The sequence below is a fragment of the Embiotoca jacksoni genome, unplaced genomic scaffold (genome assembly GCF_022577435.1).
Source record: "Embiotoca jacksoni isolate LCO1_2020_lvr unplaced genomic scaffold, fEmbJac1.0.p SCAF_24, whole genome shotgun sequence".
Classification (NCBI taxonomy): Eukaryota; Metazoa; Chordata; class Actinopteri; family Embiotocidae; genus Embiotoca; species Embiotoca jacksoni.
In genome coordinates this window covers 6768593-6786136 of record NW_027185375.1, presented here as the reverse complement: position 1 = coordinate 6786136, position 17544 = coordinate 6768593, and the positions used below count along the sequence as shown (strand labels likewise).

At 45.4% G+C, this 17544-nt stretch overlaps 1 protein-coding gene across 6 annotated transcripts in view; it reads right to left on the bottom strand.

Annotated features, from left to right (window-relative positions):
* Positions 1-17544, bottom strand: part of kdm6ba (lysine (K)-specific demethylase 6B, a) — a 99800-nt gene that overhangs the window by 18545 nt on the left and 63711 nt on the right. For 5 of the 6 annotated variants that reach the window (XM_069159217.1, XM_069159223.1, XM_069159220.1 and 2 more), the window contains one exon: positions 11474-11533. The gene's annotated coding sequence lies outside the window, so the exon portion shown is untranslated. Of the gene's footprint in view, positions 1-5510; positions 6792-11473; positions 11534-17544 lie in introns of those variants that run through there. The other variant, XM_069159222.1, reaches the window with a different exon arrangement.

Here is a 17544-nt window from a genome sequence, read left to right as displayed (position 1 = left end):
TTAAAGAGAAGGGAAACAGCTCAGAGGGGGGGGGGGGGAGGAGGAAGCTGTCGTCACAACCACAGGAAGTAGGCCTCCCTGATGGGTGTGTGTGTGTGTGTCACTTGGGTGAGCGAGGCTTCCTGTACCAAAGATATGAACTACATGTGTTTTAGTATGACTGACTTTTCGACTATAAAAAAAGACATTATGTGACTAATATGAACCTCTGTAGATGTGAAACAACAGAGAGGAGACCTGTTAGTCACGGTTCCTAAAATATACCTCAGACGTCTTGTGTGAACGGCACGCGAGTCCAAATCGTGACTCACACAATCCTCCCCGACGACAACAACAAGACAACTGACATGAAAAGCCATTTCCTCGGCTCTGCTCATGGGTGTTAAGTGAAAAGCCTTGCTTGGCCTCTTTTTTTTTAGCTTCTGGTAAGAGTGAGTGACAAACATATGATGGCAGAGTGTGTGTGTGTGTGTGTGTGTGTGTGTGTGTGTGTGTGTGTGTGTGTGTGTGTGTGTGTGTGTGTGTGTGTGTGTGTGTGCGCCGAGAGACTCCTCCACCCACTCACTCACTCGTACACTCTCTGCTGCTGTTTCACAGAAACTCTGGGTTTCAGAGGAAGCTGCACTCATGTGCCCTTCAGTGTCTGAATCGAGATGTGTGAGACCGAGAGAAAAAAAAAAAAAGAGTGACTCAACACGTGGCTGGAAATTAAAAGGAAGGAAATCAATGAAAGAAATCCTGACGAGTCCAAAATCTGAGAAGACGTGGGCATCACGATAATAACTGAGAAACCTCAAAAGCCCCCAAACTTTTCTGTGTGCTTCTGTGGGGGAACTCTAAGAAAGGCTCAGGACTAAAGGGAACATCTCACTTTTCATCGGAAAACAGCTTGAATATCACGAGAGAAAATCCCCCTCCCTCACACCGCCGTCTCTTTCTCCAGGTGGTTCTTTTCCGCATGCGGGGCTCACCGGCACACGCACAAACACGCTAAACAGGACGAGAGACTCTGCTTCCTTGGTAACAGTTGCCGGGGGAACAGGTCGCGTCTCCACCAACAGTCATTTAACTAACGGTAGAGGAGCAGAGATAGACGGAGAGAGGAATTCATAATGTAGGTTTATGGGAGGTCTTCACTAGTCAACATGTTCACTGAATGATGGACATGATGACCTCACACCATCCTCTGGACTCACATTATGTCTCATCAGCAGGCTGTGATGTGTGTGTGTGTGTGTGAGAGTGAGTGAGTTTAGCTGTACGCATCAGAGGTGATGACGGCCTGCGTGCAGATGGTCGGTGCAGTGTTGGCTCTGCGGTGGGCGGGAAGCGCGCATCATTTTGGACTCTGTCGGAACGACTGTGACGCAGGCAGAGCAGCTTTGTTATGACAGCACCGTTTGTTCTTGTAGTCCGGAGAACATCCAAGGCCTGTTTACAGATTCCTCAAATACCAACGCAGCTCATCCCGCGCACGAATCCTCATGAACCTCCCGTGATGCGCTTCTTCCTATCATTTATTCTGCCGGCGTGGTGGAGGTGTGGTAAGAGCGGTCACAGGAGGTGAGGGGAGGTAAGAAAACTCTTTCCGACTGTTACAGCCTGTGTAACTTTAGGTATGAGTCACTCTCACTCTCTCTCACTCACACACACGCTGTGTAGGTTCACACACACACACACACACACACACACACACACACACACACACACACACACACACACACCCCTTCCACAGCGGCGTCATCATCAGCGGCAAAGAGCCAGCGATAAGAGAGAAACTAAACTCAGCAGGAAAACTTTCCCCTTCCTCTCACCCCGCTTAACAGACCCGTAGAAAATAAACAGCCCCTTCCTCTCCGCCACGGCTCGATCCATACGGGCGATGATTCACCTTCGTGACGATCTTTTTCTCCGAAGTTGTTGAGTCGTATTCAGATCGTGTTTTCACGTTGGCTCACGACTCCGCTCCCGTGAACGCTCGCACTGCTCAAACACTCCGGGACTCTCATTGCAGCCGTGTTTCGTTTTCCCTTTCTGTGCTCGGGACCAAAACGCAGCGTAACAGAACCTGGCGCGAGACCACAGCTGCTCGCAGCGCCGATATTTATGATGATGGATATCCATGGCTCACAGCTGGCTGGCAGTAAAGCAGAGTCCTGCTGATCCATAGAAGCTAATGAGGAATAAGCCGTTTGAATCATGACATCATCCATACACGTTGTCGAGTGATGTCATTCAAACCACTTTGCCATATTTCAAACCTAAAAAGCCAATTACAGCCTATAAAGTGACACTGGCATACATAAATACATTTGTTTATACTCCACTGTTCGACTCTTACTGCCTTTTTTTTTGTTGTAATTTCACCTAATTTAAACCTCATTTCTGCTGCAAACACTAAATTTTCCTCAGAGATCATAAAATTTTTATTACATAATCTACAGTGAGGCAGTGACTATATTTTACCTGTCTCGCTCTTTTCACCAAATTTACTGTGTTTCACCTTTGTTTTATAGCTAATCGACACAAAATACTCCAGAATAACCTCTTCCATATGGTGGAGCCGACAGAAGTCAACACGGCTGCTGTTTTTGGGCCCTGACCCACACGGTGAGAGACCTGGATCCACAGCAGGCCGTCTCACGGAGCACGGTGGAATTCCACACTTGGCTGACTGAGTTTTCGCCTTGAACAAACTCGAAAGACTTCATGCAGCTCATTGTGCGACCGCATGCCGAGACGGGTATGTTACTGCAGCACTGTGGACAGACGACCATAGAGGTGCAGATGTAATGTAATAAATTCAGTTATCAATGTGCTATCAACACTGCTGCACTGGGTGTCTTTTATTTGTTTGTTTGTTTTTTATAAATGAAGGGAAGGTGGACCAGCTCTGATGATGTTTCTGCTGACATGAGGTGATGGAATATTCCTCAACTGGTTTCCTGTGATCATGTCAGCTCACACTTAAGAGGAACTCGTGTTTTAACGCCTGACCTGTCGGGGTGGGTTGGGAGTGTTTGAGAAATCGTCATCAGGGCAGATGTTGTTCTTCCCTCTCGTTTTGTGTGTCACTCTCTGGAGGAGAATTGACACCCTTTACTGGAAAGGTTGCACCAGTGTGGTGTCACAAAAACAAATGTTTCATCATCAACCCCCCCCCCCCCCCCCCACCCCCATTTCACTTTGATTCAATTGTTTTTGTTTTCTGTAACAGGGAACAAAAGTGGTTGAGAAACCACTCTTCCCCTGGCTGCAAAATATGATGGACTGTCACACAGCCAACACACACACACACACACACACACACACACAGCTCTTGTTTCATCACCTTCGAAGTCGATGAGTAAGCACTCATCAGCCTACTGACCCATTTCCCATGCCAGCCACATGAACAAAAATAAACATATATACTGAAGTCATTCTTAAACTTAGTTTTAACACCATCTTCAAAGGACCATGAAGGTAAAAGTAAACTGTCCTGACACACACACACACACACACACACACACACACACACACACACACACACACACACACTCCTCTCTTCTGCTTACTCAAGTTGTGTAACTCACTCACCATTGTTGAGTTAGCAGCCCTTTACTTCCACCTTCATCTGCCCGTCTCACTCCCGGCGCGTGTGTATCACTTTAATATTCCCCCATTCGTCATCACTCATAGTAAAATGGGCGGCGATTGTTCATTCACACACGCACACGCTCCTGCTGGGATCACGGGACAAACGGGGGCGGGGCAGGGCTGAGGCAGCACACAGCCGCTCAAAGAATGTGTGTTTGGAGCTTTAACTTTTTACAACCTCCGACATCAAAAAGACGAGACAAAACGCGCTGCTGCGCTCCATCCCAACCGATCTGATAGGTCAGAAGAGAACCTTCAAAGGGATCTTTTTTTTGTTGTTGTCGTCTTCGCGGACCCATGGCAGCACACTCCACTCTTCCTGATCTGGCTCATTTATTGCGGGTAATAAAGTGACAAATAAGCCCCCCCCCTCCACCTCCTCCACCAATTCCCATCAAGTGCTGCTCGCTGACCAGTGAAAGAAGTGGATAACCTTTAACGTCTGTAGCCCGGGGGGCGGGGGCGGCGCAATAACACCCACTAATATCAACAACTACAAATTATATTATCTCTATATAATCATCCAAGCAACTCGCCTTTGTCCTCGTTTACCTACAAATATATTTACTATTTATTAGTATTTATAAAAAAATGTGTTACTCATCGCTGTGCGTAATTTCGGTGCACACTGGTCCGAGACGCACGAGTAAAAAAAAATGTAGACGTCATCTGGGTGTGTTACGATGTGGGAACTAAATCGAGCTGACTCAGGGGGTTTACTATCTTCACACAGAGCATGGAGGGAGATAAACATGTGTTTGTAAGTCAAGAGTCAGTCTGGACCGGTGGTTCCCCTAAAGGCGATAATTAGGCAACAGATCACGTTGGCAAACAATACGATTTGGCCAGACTTCAGTGCACCGACTGACCCTGACCTAAGCGACAGCACCAAAACAACAACCCCCCCCCCCCACCCCCACACCCTCTCCCCAGAAAAAAAAAAAGAAGAAAAAAAAAAAAAAGAGGTGATGCAAATCACTTCCTTTCAATCCGGCTCTTTTGTGTACGTAAGGATTGACTGGGGGCGATGGGGGTGGCAGCTATCCATTCATTTTATACGGCTGCCGACCTCAGTGATCCTGCCCACCCCCCACTCCTAGTCCAGCAGAGCCAGCCCCACACACACACACACACACACACACACACACACACACACACACACAATGGTGTGAGATCTCCTTACACAGGCAATTTTCTCTCCATGTCCTCTAGCTCTCCTTCCCTTTCCTAGCCATGCATGATCATGAAGACGGAACTGGGACCCAGGATGTCCCAGAGTAACAGGAGGATGAGATCATTTTCAGTATAACGTGAATAGATATATAATAACAACTATTATACTCCAGCCGACACTGGTTGAAACATGCACAGAAGCGCTCTGAAATAGTTTTAACTTGAACACAAAGTTGCGGGTTATTTGCCAAAAAAACAAACAAAACAAAACTGTGAAATGAACCACCATCAAAAAGCCAATTACAGAAATGACTCGGATCCACGCGCACCAAATGATTAAACAGGTCCCGTAAAGATGATCAATCGTGGATGTGAAGAACTGGCACACGCGTGGGATTAAAGAGTCGCCCGTGGTTGAGAAAAGCACAGAGAAATTCCCCCACCTCATCGATCAAGCGCTCCGCTCTAATCAATTCCGATAATTCACCATACTGCTGTTCTGAATGGCGACTCAGCCTCTCCTCTCAATAATCAAGAGGCAGACGTAATAAAACAAGCTCTGGTGAAATCTGGTGTAGTAACAGTTCCATTTTAGTGTTCAAACTTTTATTATCACTCCCCCCCCCCCCTTGAACAACCACCGAAATAAAATCGCACCGGACCTTTTAAATGTTCCCACAGCAGCTTCTGGCACTCACCCGTTCACACAAGGCTTTTCGCGTCAGCGCTCCAGAAATAATAGAAAAATCCTGATTGGAATAAGTCTCCGGCTCCTTCAGGTCCGCGAGTAGCCTTTTTTTTTTAAAAAAAAAATATATTTTTTTAAATCTTTGTATTCCCAAGTTTGGAGCTCCGAGTCTGCAGAGAAATTCCGAGCCACCGGCTGAGCGGAGAGCTGCTCCAGCCCCTTGTAATCCCGGTTAGTCTCGGTCGCTTCCTCTCGAAACGAGGCTGAAACTCGAGCCGCCGGACGACCGCAGAGCCTCCGTCATGTCCTTGATGGGCTCCTTCCTCTCGATTCTTGACGTTTACTCCGTTTGATGGCCGCCCGTGTCGGAACAGCCGCGGCTCCGATCGCTCGGCTCTCTCGTGTCGGCGTCGAGCTGCTTTTCGTTTTCTTTTTTTTCCTCTCGTACAGAAGCAGCCGGGCAGGGATCGTATTGCGCTGAGCGCCGTTTTAAAGGGACAGAGCCACGCACGCTCAAACACACACGCTCTCCGCGAAACGGAGGCGCACGCACGTGACGTCACCGACGGCCCCGGAATTCCCTGACATCGCAAACTGTCACCGACTCCGGGTACCGGAGCTGCTCCTCCTCATAGCTCCTCAGGAAGTGTGTACCTTTTTTTTTTTTTTTTTTTCCACGGCAGATTCGTGACTGACTGTTGGACTGCGGCTCTGCCAGGAGCACATTTCCGTGCCACGGTCTATTTCTGGATGAGGAAGCGCATTACCCCCTGACTTCATAGTACCACAGGAGCACAGAGCTGTATCACACTCATCATCCACGTCGGCTACTATAAATAGGTCCACTAACGGGCTACCCATATAAACTATAAAATAAACTATAAAACTACAATGGTATGTTTGTGTTCATATAACCTGCTCACAGAGATACACACACACACACACAAACGGTTTACACAACTGAAACCTTTTAGAACAACAACAACAAACTATGTCTTTAAAAATATAGAACGTTATAATAAATGGTGTTTATCATTCGTTATTTGTTTCATAATGCAGTTAAAATGAAGATGGGCACTAATAATAGAATTCGGTGTATCCTGTCAGATGCCATGTGGACGTAACACGCAAAGGTCATTTTCACAACCTGCTCGGCCGACTTCTCCACGAAGCATTAGTACATTTATTTGCCAACAATAAAGCCGTCAATAAAGGCCTGTAAAACCTTCATAAAACCTTGATCTGAACCTTTACCTTTGAGCTCACACACTCCTGTTTCGACTTGTTCAGTCCAGTTGTTGAAAGAAAGACTTCATGAGGAGATATGTCAGCCGCTGTGATCTGTATGTACAGATTACGTACAACATGTGTACAGCCTACCACACAAATGTACCATAAACACAGTGTATATACAGAGCACAGTCTGCAGACAGTATGGATGGATGCATCCACAGCATAGACAGAGTGTTGGATAGCTGAATAATACGTAACTAATGTATTATTTATGATTGCGCCACAGCTCTCATGGCTCGGCCTACATATAAAATGTTGAGTTACGAGGCTAATAAATTTCTTGGTCCTGTCTCGTAGGTGACGTTAACATGGCGGTGTGCACAGAAGAGCAAGAATTATATGCTGCGAGCTCTAAGGCAGCCGGCTCGGATCCCGTGTGGGGTAAACAACACAAATGGGTCTCTTCTCAGGCCGGAAACATTCAGTCCAGCTTTTCCTCGCCAAAGTTAGCATCCTGTACTCTGTAATAATGCCAAAGAACCACAGTGGTACAACAAACAGTATGTATCACACTCACATGCGCACACACACGGGGAGAGGTTATATTTAGAAAGCACTGCCTCAGCAGGATAACAGGAGGCTAAATTAGTTGCTGCAGGGAGGACGGGAGTGTGTTGTGGATGATGCTGAAATGATGACTGGAGGACACACACGCAGTTTTTTTAATGGTCAGAACAGTTCTAAAAAAGCATATAAACAATAAAATTGGAGCATTACGAAGCCTCTCCGTCCAAATCAGTCTCTCATCGTCTGTTCTCCTCTCATATCACAACAGGTGACTCAGTATATTCTGAGATAACTGTAGAAATACTTCTATCAGTTTGCAGAGAGGAGTGTGTGTGTGTGTGTGTGTGTGTGTGTGTGTGTGTGTGTGTGTGTGTGTGTGTGTGTGTGTGTGTGTGTGTGTGTGGCTAGATTCAAGCCCCTGATGAAGTAAGTGCATGGCATGTGCTGTATGTACTACCATGGTGCATGTAGAGTCTATTGTGAAGTGACAATGAATCTTCAATAATGTGGTCTGTGTTGAGGAAGAGGAGGGACATGGCACAGTGGGGGTCTTTATGACTTTGGTAGGCAGTGTGCTTACATGTGGGTGTTTTCTCTTTGTCTCTCAAGTCAGCTGCATATCGGGACAGATACCGTACAGTACTGTATAGTTGTTTTTGTGTGTGTGTGTGTGTGGAAGCATTTCCAGCTGCAAAAGAGTCAAATTTGAAATTCATTCATGTAAATGTGGAGCAAAAGCTTAAGAGCAGCTGACGGCATGATGGTAGGTGGTATGTATCTCACTAAATGGATGGTAGCTTTTCAAGGAACTTATACGAATTAAATTACAGATGATGTAATTACATATTTAACTGCATCCCTAACATTGTAATCATCCATTTGTGTACTGCAATAGATCAAGTCAGCTGCAAAGATATTTTATCACATCATCTGGAAGCTATTGCAGCCTGAATTGCTCCAGTCCTCAATTATCCACCATAGAGTTGTAAACTAGTACATTCTGTATGAATCTAATCCTCACTGTTCACATCACTGTACACGGTGCAAACGCATTTTATTTCTTGAGCCCCAAACCACAAATAACTTACAACACCCTTTGATTTCTGCACCGGTCTTTCGGTGTGCTGTTTTACGGGCATGTATGAAGAAAGTTATTTCCCTGATTATCTGGAGCTGCTCTGTGTTCTCATCTTAATCCTAGTGCGGTGACAGTATTATCTTCCATTAGGTCTGCTGTGTCTGTTGTCTTGTGTGCGACATTAAAGTGTGTCGGTGTGTGTGTGTAATTGCGTTGGGAGGAGCGTGGTGGGAGACCGTCAGCCCTGCAAAGTGAACAGGAAGAGGACTGCTGATTGATGTGGGAACGGGTGGGACTTGAGTGTACCCCCCCCCCCTCCCACACACACACACACACACACACACACACACACACACACACACACACACACACATACACACACAGCTGGTTCCTTCATATATGTACCACGTTGTATATAATAAGAGTCTGAGCAGATTATATATACATGTCTGAGCTGAATTCACTTCCTTCCTCTCCCACAACAAGGGCATTATAAACTGTCCTGGGGGTCCCAAATATGTGTTTGTGTGTGTGTGTGTGTGTGTGTGTGTGTGTGTGTGTGTGTGTGTGTGTGTGTGTCAAAAAGGGACAATAGGGAAATAAAAGTCAAGCGCTGTGTGTTTAAGTTCTTCCAGTTCTTGTGCGTCGCCAACAACCCTGTCTGCATGTGTGTGGAAGATATGCAGGCATGCGTGTGTGTGTGTGTGTGTGTGTGTGTGTGTGTGTGTGTGTGTGTGTGTGTGTGTGTGTGTGTGTGTGTGTTTCCGTGTGTGATGGAGATGCTGTGTGTGTAATTAAATAGATCAGGGACAAGGGCAGTTCAGTTCTCACACTCCAAATATATATATAGCAGCTCTCCCATGGGTACAAGCCCCAAAAATTCCTGTCATAACACACACACACACACAAAATAAACAGCATATTATACAGATGGGGTCCAGACAGCGCAACAGTAGAGGAAAGAAAGTTTGTGTGTGTGTTTGTGTGTGTATGGGTGTGCAGACGTAGGAGACTGTGTTCCTGGTACAGATGGTACTTCTCAGCCTCTGATACGTAGGATTGAGTGTGGGACTGTGTGAGTGTGTGTGTACATGTGGCACAACATGAGTCAGCCTTTGGGTACACCGAGAGACACGATAATAATCACCTCCACGCACACGCACGCACACACACACACACACACACACACTCCCACCACGAGGAGACAGAGAGCCACACAGGCAGTCAGACAGACAGACAGGCTCAACACACCCACGTACAGTACAGCAGCCGTACAGCTGATTGAATGGAGCGCTACAGCCCTGATAATTAAGGCCCGTATTCAACGAGAGAGAGAGAGAGGCCGACAGGGAGCCCCGGCTTTTCCTTCAGTTCCCCAAACAACCAGCTAATCCCGACTGTAGCTCCATGATAAGCTAAGCACTCCAGTCCTGCTTAATATGCTCACTATCCCCAAAGTTATACACGGTGCAAAGTGAAGGAGATTAAAGAAGCTGGGAGGGCTCTTAAAGGAATACATTACATTTTCACGAGATTGTCTAAATGGTCAATTTTTACCTCAAAAAGTGAGAGCGTGGACATCAAACACGATCCATGTGTCCCCGCGCGGTGGACAATTTGCTTCAGCGCAACATGCTGCAACTACACCACGCGTTGAGTTTCAGCAGGCAGCAAACAGTCGGCAGCGTTAAAATGAGCTCAGAACATAAAGAGGTTGACTTTGACGTGGACTTAGTTTGGAAGTTTTATGAGGAGGATTTGTAAAGTTGACGTGACATTGTGTAAAATAACGGAACCACTTTGAACTACATGGGACAACTGTGTCTATCAATGTAACTACTCAGACTGTTGGAGAGGAGAGTGTGAAAACAAGGTGGCATCAGTAAACACAAACGCTGGTTGAACCGTGTCGCCGCTGACGCACCGCATCGTCTGAAAAAGCGACGCCTTTGATCAAATCAAGTGGCAACCAACAGTGACGTCGCTCATCAGTTTGTGAACGGACGTTATGGAGCATCAGGTGCCATCTTGCTAGTCCGGAGCGGTTTGGAGACAGAAGTGACCACATTTAGATGAGCTGAGCTGGGGGGGGAGAGCGGTGCATCTGACTCGATCTGAATAGAAACCCGACGACACTACGCCCCGCCCACCGGTAATCATAACCTGACTGCACCACAGGCCTGTCAATCAAACAACACGCACCCACAAACACAGCTTTTTGAGGCTTATTTTCGAAGTAATGACGGGTTTATTTTCAGATGGACGGCTCGAAAACTAATAAGGAGTGGCTTTAGCTAGCAAAACCGAGATAACTCGTGGAGAAATTTTATTGACTTAGGATATTACGAGACTAGTTGAATGGGAGTCTATGGAGCCGACGGCTTTGTGGAGGCAACCCCTAGTGGCACTTGGTGGTGTTGCAGCTTAAAGCAGTCAGTAACGGGGCAACTAATGACTATTCTTTTATCTTTAACCAACCTGGTGTATATTTTCTTAACCATTAAACATTGAATCAATAAATGTTTTGAGTTATGCCCATCACAACTTATTTAAACTGCTTGTTTATGTCGGACCAATAGTCCAAATCTCAGAGAAAAATTGTTTACCAGCATAACAACCTAAGAAAAAAATAAAGTTTATGTCCGAGGCTTCAACAAGGTCATTTCTGGGCTTTGTTTTGATGATTACAAACTAAACGAGCTGACCTGAAGGTTTGATACCTGACTCTGAATGAAGTCAGTTTCATTGTGAGAGGTTGTTAAAATAGAAGTGGTCCACTCACGCATAATTTCATAACCTGGTACCTTCTGCACTAATGAATGTGTGTAAAGTGCAATCTGTTCTCCTCCCACTGCTCTTACTCATTCTCTTTTGACACATCTCGCCCTGTTGCGCCACCTGTTTTATCTACATAAAAAGAGATTTCTCAGCCCTCGTGTATTATGCAACGAGGAGGAAATATATAGGGCCAAAGTGTGTAAATCGTAATTATGAAACTCTTCACTTCACTATCAGTAGTACTATGTTGTAGTTATGTGTGCTGTGTGTCTGTAACAAACAGAAACAACAGTAGTAAATAAGAAAGAGAGTCTTACCTGGCGGTCATAGGTAGTCCTCTCTCAGCAGCCACGGGCCACCATGACACCTCCCACCTCCTGAAACCATGACATGGAGGAACGAAGGTTAGTCTACAGGGCGATGGTCAACAATCAACAGTGAGGACCTGGACACGACTTCTGCTGCATTAATTTATCACCATTCACATTCAAAAAGTTTTTGAATACACATGAAAACATCATTGTCGTCACTGTATGACTTCAGTGTGAGACTAATGTGCGCTGCAGTGGCATGAAGGAGCGTTTTTATTTTTCAACTTTGGTCAAAACTAGGTCAAACACGTCTGACATTCCAGTGTGAGTTGAAGCAGTGGTCATCACTTCGTCAGTCAAAGGTTAAAGGTCAACCCCTTGTTCTCCAGCACATGACAACCACAGCTCATTTTTTATTCCATTCACTGTTTCATTATTCGTGTGTGACGTTTGCTGACTGTTCTGTGGTCATGATGTTGATATGTCATTCGGTGTGGCTTATGAAAACACTGCGTGTGTGTGTGTCAGTCAAAATGCACACCAGGGCCTGGACCAGCACTGTGGCCATCTGTGCGTGTGCGTGTGTGTGTGTGTGTTCCTCATGTGCCGCCTGTTCAGTGATTCACGGTGTCAGTGTTGGGCCACATGACTGAGAACAGGTGGCACTCTGGTGTAGCTCCCCACCCCCAACACACACCCACACACACCCACACACCCACACACACCCACACACCCACACACACACACAGCACCTGCGATGTGCTCAAACACCAAACCAGACATGGCTGCACTCAAATGCACCACACACACTGCAGAAATGGGGAAAGAGGGAAAAATGAACTCTCTCATACACGCACACACACAGAATATGTCCTTTTAACTAACGGTTGTGGTTGACACTAGCAGCAAGCTAAAGGTAAGCACTCCTCTCCTTCTCCTCACATGTAACGCTTCCTAACATGTGTTGGACCTTAGCGTTCAACATTCATTTACTGCTATTTTACTGCTATTTTATTGCTTTTCTATTATTCTATTATTATCTTATTGCTTCTGTATGCTGCTGTAGCGAAAAAAATTTCCCCTCGGGGATTAATAAAGTAACTACCTAACCCTAACCTAACAGCAAAGTGAACGATGCACCAAACACATACTGAAATAGTAACTCAAGAGTTACTACATAAAGTAGTGAATATCAGTATTAATATCTTTCGTTTTTTTTGCAGCTTCACTTTGTGATGTGTTACTACAACACCGGTTGTAGTAACACATCACAGGTTGAACAAGGGGCTCTCTCTTTCCTCTCATTTTTCTATTCTCCACCTCTCTTTCTTACCTGCAGGGCTGCAACATAAAACACGCCCACACATGACGGCCTTCATATGTTTCCCTATTGAGCATGTACACACAGAACCGATGCAGTATACATTGCTTAAGGCAGCTTGTGTGTGTGTGTGTGTTTGTGTGTGTGTGTGTGTGTGTGTGTGTGTGTGTGTGTGTGTGTGTGTGACAGTTGTGTCAATATGAAGCAGAAATAGCTGGCTCAGCCTGCACTGATCTTGCAGCCGGGTGGTTAAAACCCCAAACCTTTGAACTCAAGGTCGAAGATCACACACCCCCTGAAGGGCCACAGCTGGCCACACTGTAAAGGTGGAGCAGCTGTGAGTGTGTGGAGGTGGGTCAGGAAGAATGTGGGTGCTTTTGAAAGTAGTGCTACCTTAAAACAAGACATGCAAATATGTGCGTGGGAGTTGGCTGAGTCACTACAAGGGGACTATATATTCTTTCATGACACAACAAATAAGTGTCCCAAGCTGTCACATAATCATTTGACCTTGACTGATATCAGGACTGCGGGGACAGACAGAAGGGAGGGGGGGGAGGGGTTGTGAGAAAGAAAAAGTGATAAAGAGAGGAGAAAGTGTGGCAAGGCATGAGAGAAAAGAAAATGAACACACTTTTAAATAACATTTCAATTGAAACAGTGACAGATGAAGAGAGAATATGAGAGAAGTATTGAAAGGGGGAGTGAGAGACAGACAGACATAGAGAGTGGTGTTTATCTTTTGTCTGCAAAGGTTAACCAGTGGGAGCATCTCCCTTTGACATTAACCTGCCCACAGAGAGAGGCGGAGGGGTGGAGCAACAGAGAGACTGCTCAGGGGAGATGAAGTGGCAGAAAGGAACGGGAGGAGAAGATGGAGTTAAAAAAAAAAGAAAAAAAAAAAAGGCCTTGAGTCCCGCAAAAGAGAAAAATAGGAGTAAAAACCAAGACAGGCGGAGGGAGATAAAGGCCGAGTGAAAACAGAGTAGAGCCGGTTTGACAGATAGGGAGAGAGAAAAAGAGAATTCAGTGTTTGTACACTCGTCTCAGCTGACATTCAGGCTACATTCACACTGATACGTTTTTATTTTTGCCAAGTTTACACCGAACACACACATCCCTCCGATGTGTTAGAACCCCAAAAATGAAGACTTTTGAAAGCGCTGCTGGCCTCGTTTTATTTTGAAAAGTCGTGGATGGGTTTGCTTCCTGGTTGTATTTTATCAGTCATGACGTGTCCCTCCCTGATTTGTCATGTGACACTTTCCTTTCAGAAAAACTACATCAATCTTGACTGTAGTTAATTCAACATTGGTAACAGATTTAAACCCTGTATTTTAGTAATTTACTATTCGCGTGATTTGTGACGATTCCTGCACCCAGAGGCATTTTTAGCCCTACATGGAGCTCAGTTGTTGCACTGTATTTCAGAACCCATCAGATTTTGTGACCTGCCATGAAAATGGTACCCATCAGTGTGGACGTAGCCTCCGACCAGAACGGTGTGTAAAAGCAAGAGGGTCAATCGGAGGCATGTCTCTCGAGGTGCAGTGACAAGACAAAAACATACAACACAGGAGTCAGGTTAAGATAAATAGTTTCAAGTGCTCATCAGATGCCAAAACACAACACAGTGCTTTATGATGAAAAGCAGAAGGACTTTACCACTCAGAGAGGCCGTTTCCATTTGTCTATTTTAATCCAGACATCAGCTTTAGGCTGAGTGTTTCCACCTCGCATCAACATGCGTCCTGGGTGACCACCTGATATCAGATCTCACTTCCACCGCTGTTTATGCAAATGAACACGTCGGCTACGTCACGATGATATACAAGTAAATAAGCACAAGAACGGGAACCTGAACATCAGAACCCCAATGATTCGGGTCAGGTTAATTCATTGCTCCAGCGTGTCTCCGCTGCTGTGGATCAAAGGGGGCGGGGCCTCTAACAGCTGTGGATCTGATGTGTGTCGGAAATTACAGGAGATAAACTACGAGACAAACAGATGTATGAGAAGAGGAGTTTAAGCCACAGGTAGGCTATTTAATGCGCTGTCTGTTACAAATATAGCGCTATGACGTATTTCACGTTTGTAAATGTCTGAAAACTGGAGTTTGTAAGTCTAATTCACAGCCTGAAAAATTCAGCTCCTTAGAGTAATTAATTATGAATTAATTATTGATCCACAGCGGTCTGTGCTGCGTCCTTCCCACTGCTGTGGATGATGTGCATCGGAAATAACACGATATCCACTAAAAGAAAAAAGATAAACCCAGAGGAGGCTTTGGTGAAACAAGCGTCATGTGTGTTTTAAGTCACTAATCAGCTGCTTCATAACGCAAGTTTGCAGCCAAATTGAAACGGGGTCAGAGTTGGCATGGCAATTTGTAGTCAAATGACCATCATTTTCTCATTTAATTGCATTTCTTGTTAAAGGCAATTTGTTTGGCATTGTTGTTATTTCACCTTACATTTCTAAGACGATGAAGAGGCACACAAGACAAGGGAAAAGAGGGAAAATGATATGAAACAATGGTCCTCAGTGAACAAGCATCCCAAGAGCTCCACGATCGATCAATTATTCAAAGGCAACAAAATTAGGTCAACTGATGAAAAACCACCTTGAAAAAACAGCCAGTCAGGTCTGTGGGTAAACACACCTTTCCTCAGAAAACCTTTAAAACAAACTGTCAAAAGTGCTGTTGTCTAGGCAGCAACACATCTAGAATATAAACATCCTGTTTTACACCCCCAAAACACACACAAACATGTACTAAATATACACGCACATGTGATAGCATGCAAGGAAGTACACTCACTTTTGTCCAACTAATTCAAAGCCACGAGTGTTCACAATCACGCTTGCGTTTCTTTATAAAAAGCTCCCTGTCCTGCTGCTTTGCTGCCTGCTTTAGGCTACATATTGACTTTGCATATAATAAAACCAGCTTAGCACATTTAGCCCCTGGCAAACCCACTCATCACTCAGCATGCGTGAACCTGCATGGCGTGAGGAGACCAGCCATGCTTGGGCTGCTGCAGCCCTTAGTCACTGGTGATTCAGGAGGTCTCTTCAAGTCAGGGCAAACAGCCTCATACTTGCACGACATGCATAAAACAATGGGCTGCGGCAGGAGTGGTGCCACATCAAAGGGTTGCCTTTCACTATTTCTGTCTGGATTTCCGTCTTCCTGTGTGTCTCTTGTTAATATGGCAATTTGATCTGCTCTGCTTATTGTTATGAGTTTTAAAGCAGCCAATAAGCACAGGTGAAATCCTTAAATTGAGCAGCCTGCTGGCAAATCCTATAAAACCCGAGTGGCATACGCGCTTCAAGGAGCTAATCATGACTGAAATCTCTTGGAATGCTGTCACACCATATCCAGGACGTGCGTGAGGACGAAGTAGATAAGGACGTTTGTCACAGTGCTGTTGTTCCAGGTGTGGCTGGTTGCTCTCCTGCTCAGCTCCAAGCAATCTGATTTACAGATTTAATAAACTGTACTGGAAAGTTTTTTTTTGTCAGTCAATCAGTTGTTTTTAACACTTCATACGTTTCCACTGCTGTGTTCCAAATGACATACTTCTCTTAGTGCACAAACAAATAGTGCTCTTGCATGTTTGGACTCTTACTTGTGTGGTGCGGGAATTTAGACAGCGGTGTTGTTTCAAATCATACGCTGCTGTTGTGCACCGAACGGAAATAACCGCAGCATGTGAATACATCACCCGCCAAAATATCTGCAGTTTTAATTATTTAACCCAGAAACGAACTTTGTTTCTGTGCCCTCTGTTTAACACACTGATTCTTCTGTCCAGCAGCAGAGGCGCAACACTTTTGTCTGGTGTTCAGGAACATCTGCAGCTTTCTGGGACACCTTAATTGGAAATGTATTCGCATCAGTGGCCCCGCCCCTTCCTCTACGTAGCCCAGATGGCGACTGTTTTTGGGGTGGAAAGTGTCCAGCGTTTCAGTCTTCTTTTTTGGACTGTTTTGAGTGCATCGTCCTGGTACTTGTAGTGCACTGCATGTTTGTACACAAGTACGCCATTTGGCACGCAGCATGTGTTTTGATCCACTCCAAAATATCCCTTCCAGTTTCCAAACCGAATTATTATGACTCATCTGTTTTTGCGTTCTCTGTCAGATTTGTTTCTATTTGTGAAGCTTGCTAATATATTCAAAGTCAAGCAAGTCGAGCCAATTAAACCGGATTTAAACTGGGTGGAGGACATCTTTATTATGTGGCTGCACGAGAGAGGCAGCGAGTCTGTTTTCTGTCTCTAAACATGCATGTGTTTGCGAGGCCTGAGCTGGCAGAGCTACAGACAGTGAGGAGGAGTAACAGGTTGACTGTGGTTGGGGATGTTTGGCTCCATGAACTTCTGCCACATGGCTCCAGTAAAAGGTCATAGTCAAAAAAAAAACACAAGCCATCACACCCACTCTGACTCCTGCACACACACACACACACACACACACACACACACACACACACACACACACACACACACACACCACACACACACACACACACACACACACGAAACGAAACGAAACGGATGGGTAGATTAAGTGACAGACAGACTTCCTCTCTTTGGGGACAAGCAGGAAAATGACACCCACGTAAAGAGGAGGTGGGTGACAGACACACACACACACACAGCTTGTAAAAATCCAGAAGCAGTGAGCCCACAATGAGACAAACAAGAGGATGGAGAGACAGAGAGAGAGAGAGAGTGAGAAAGGACAA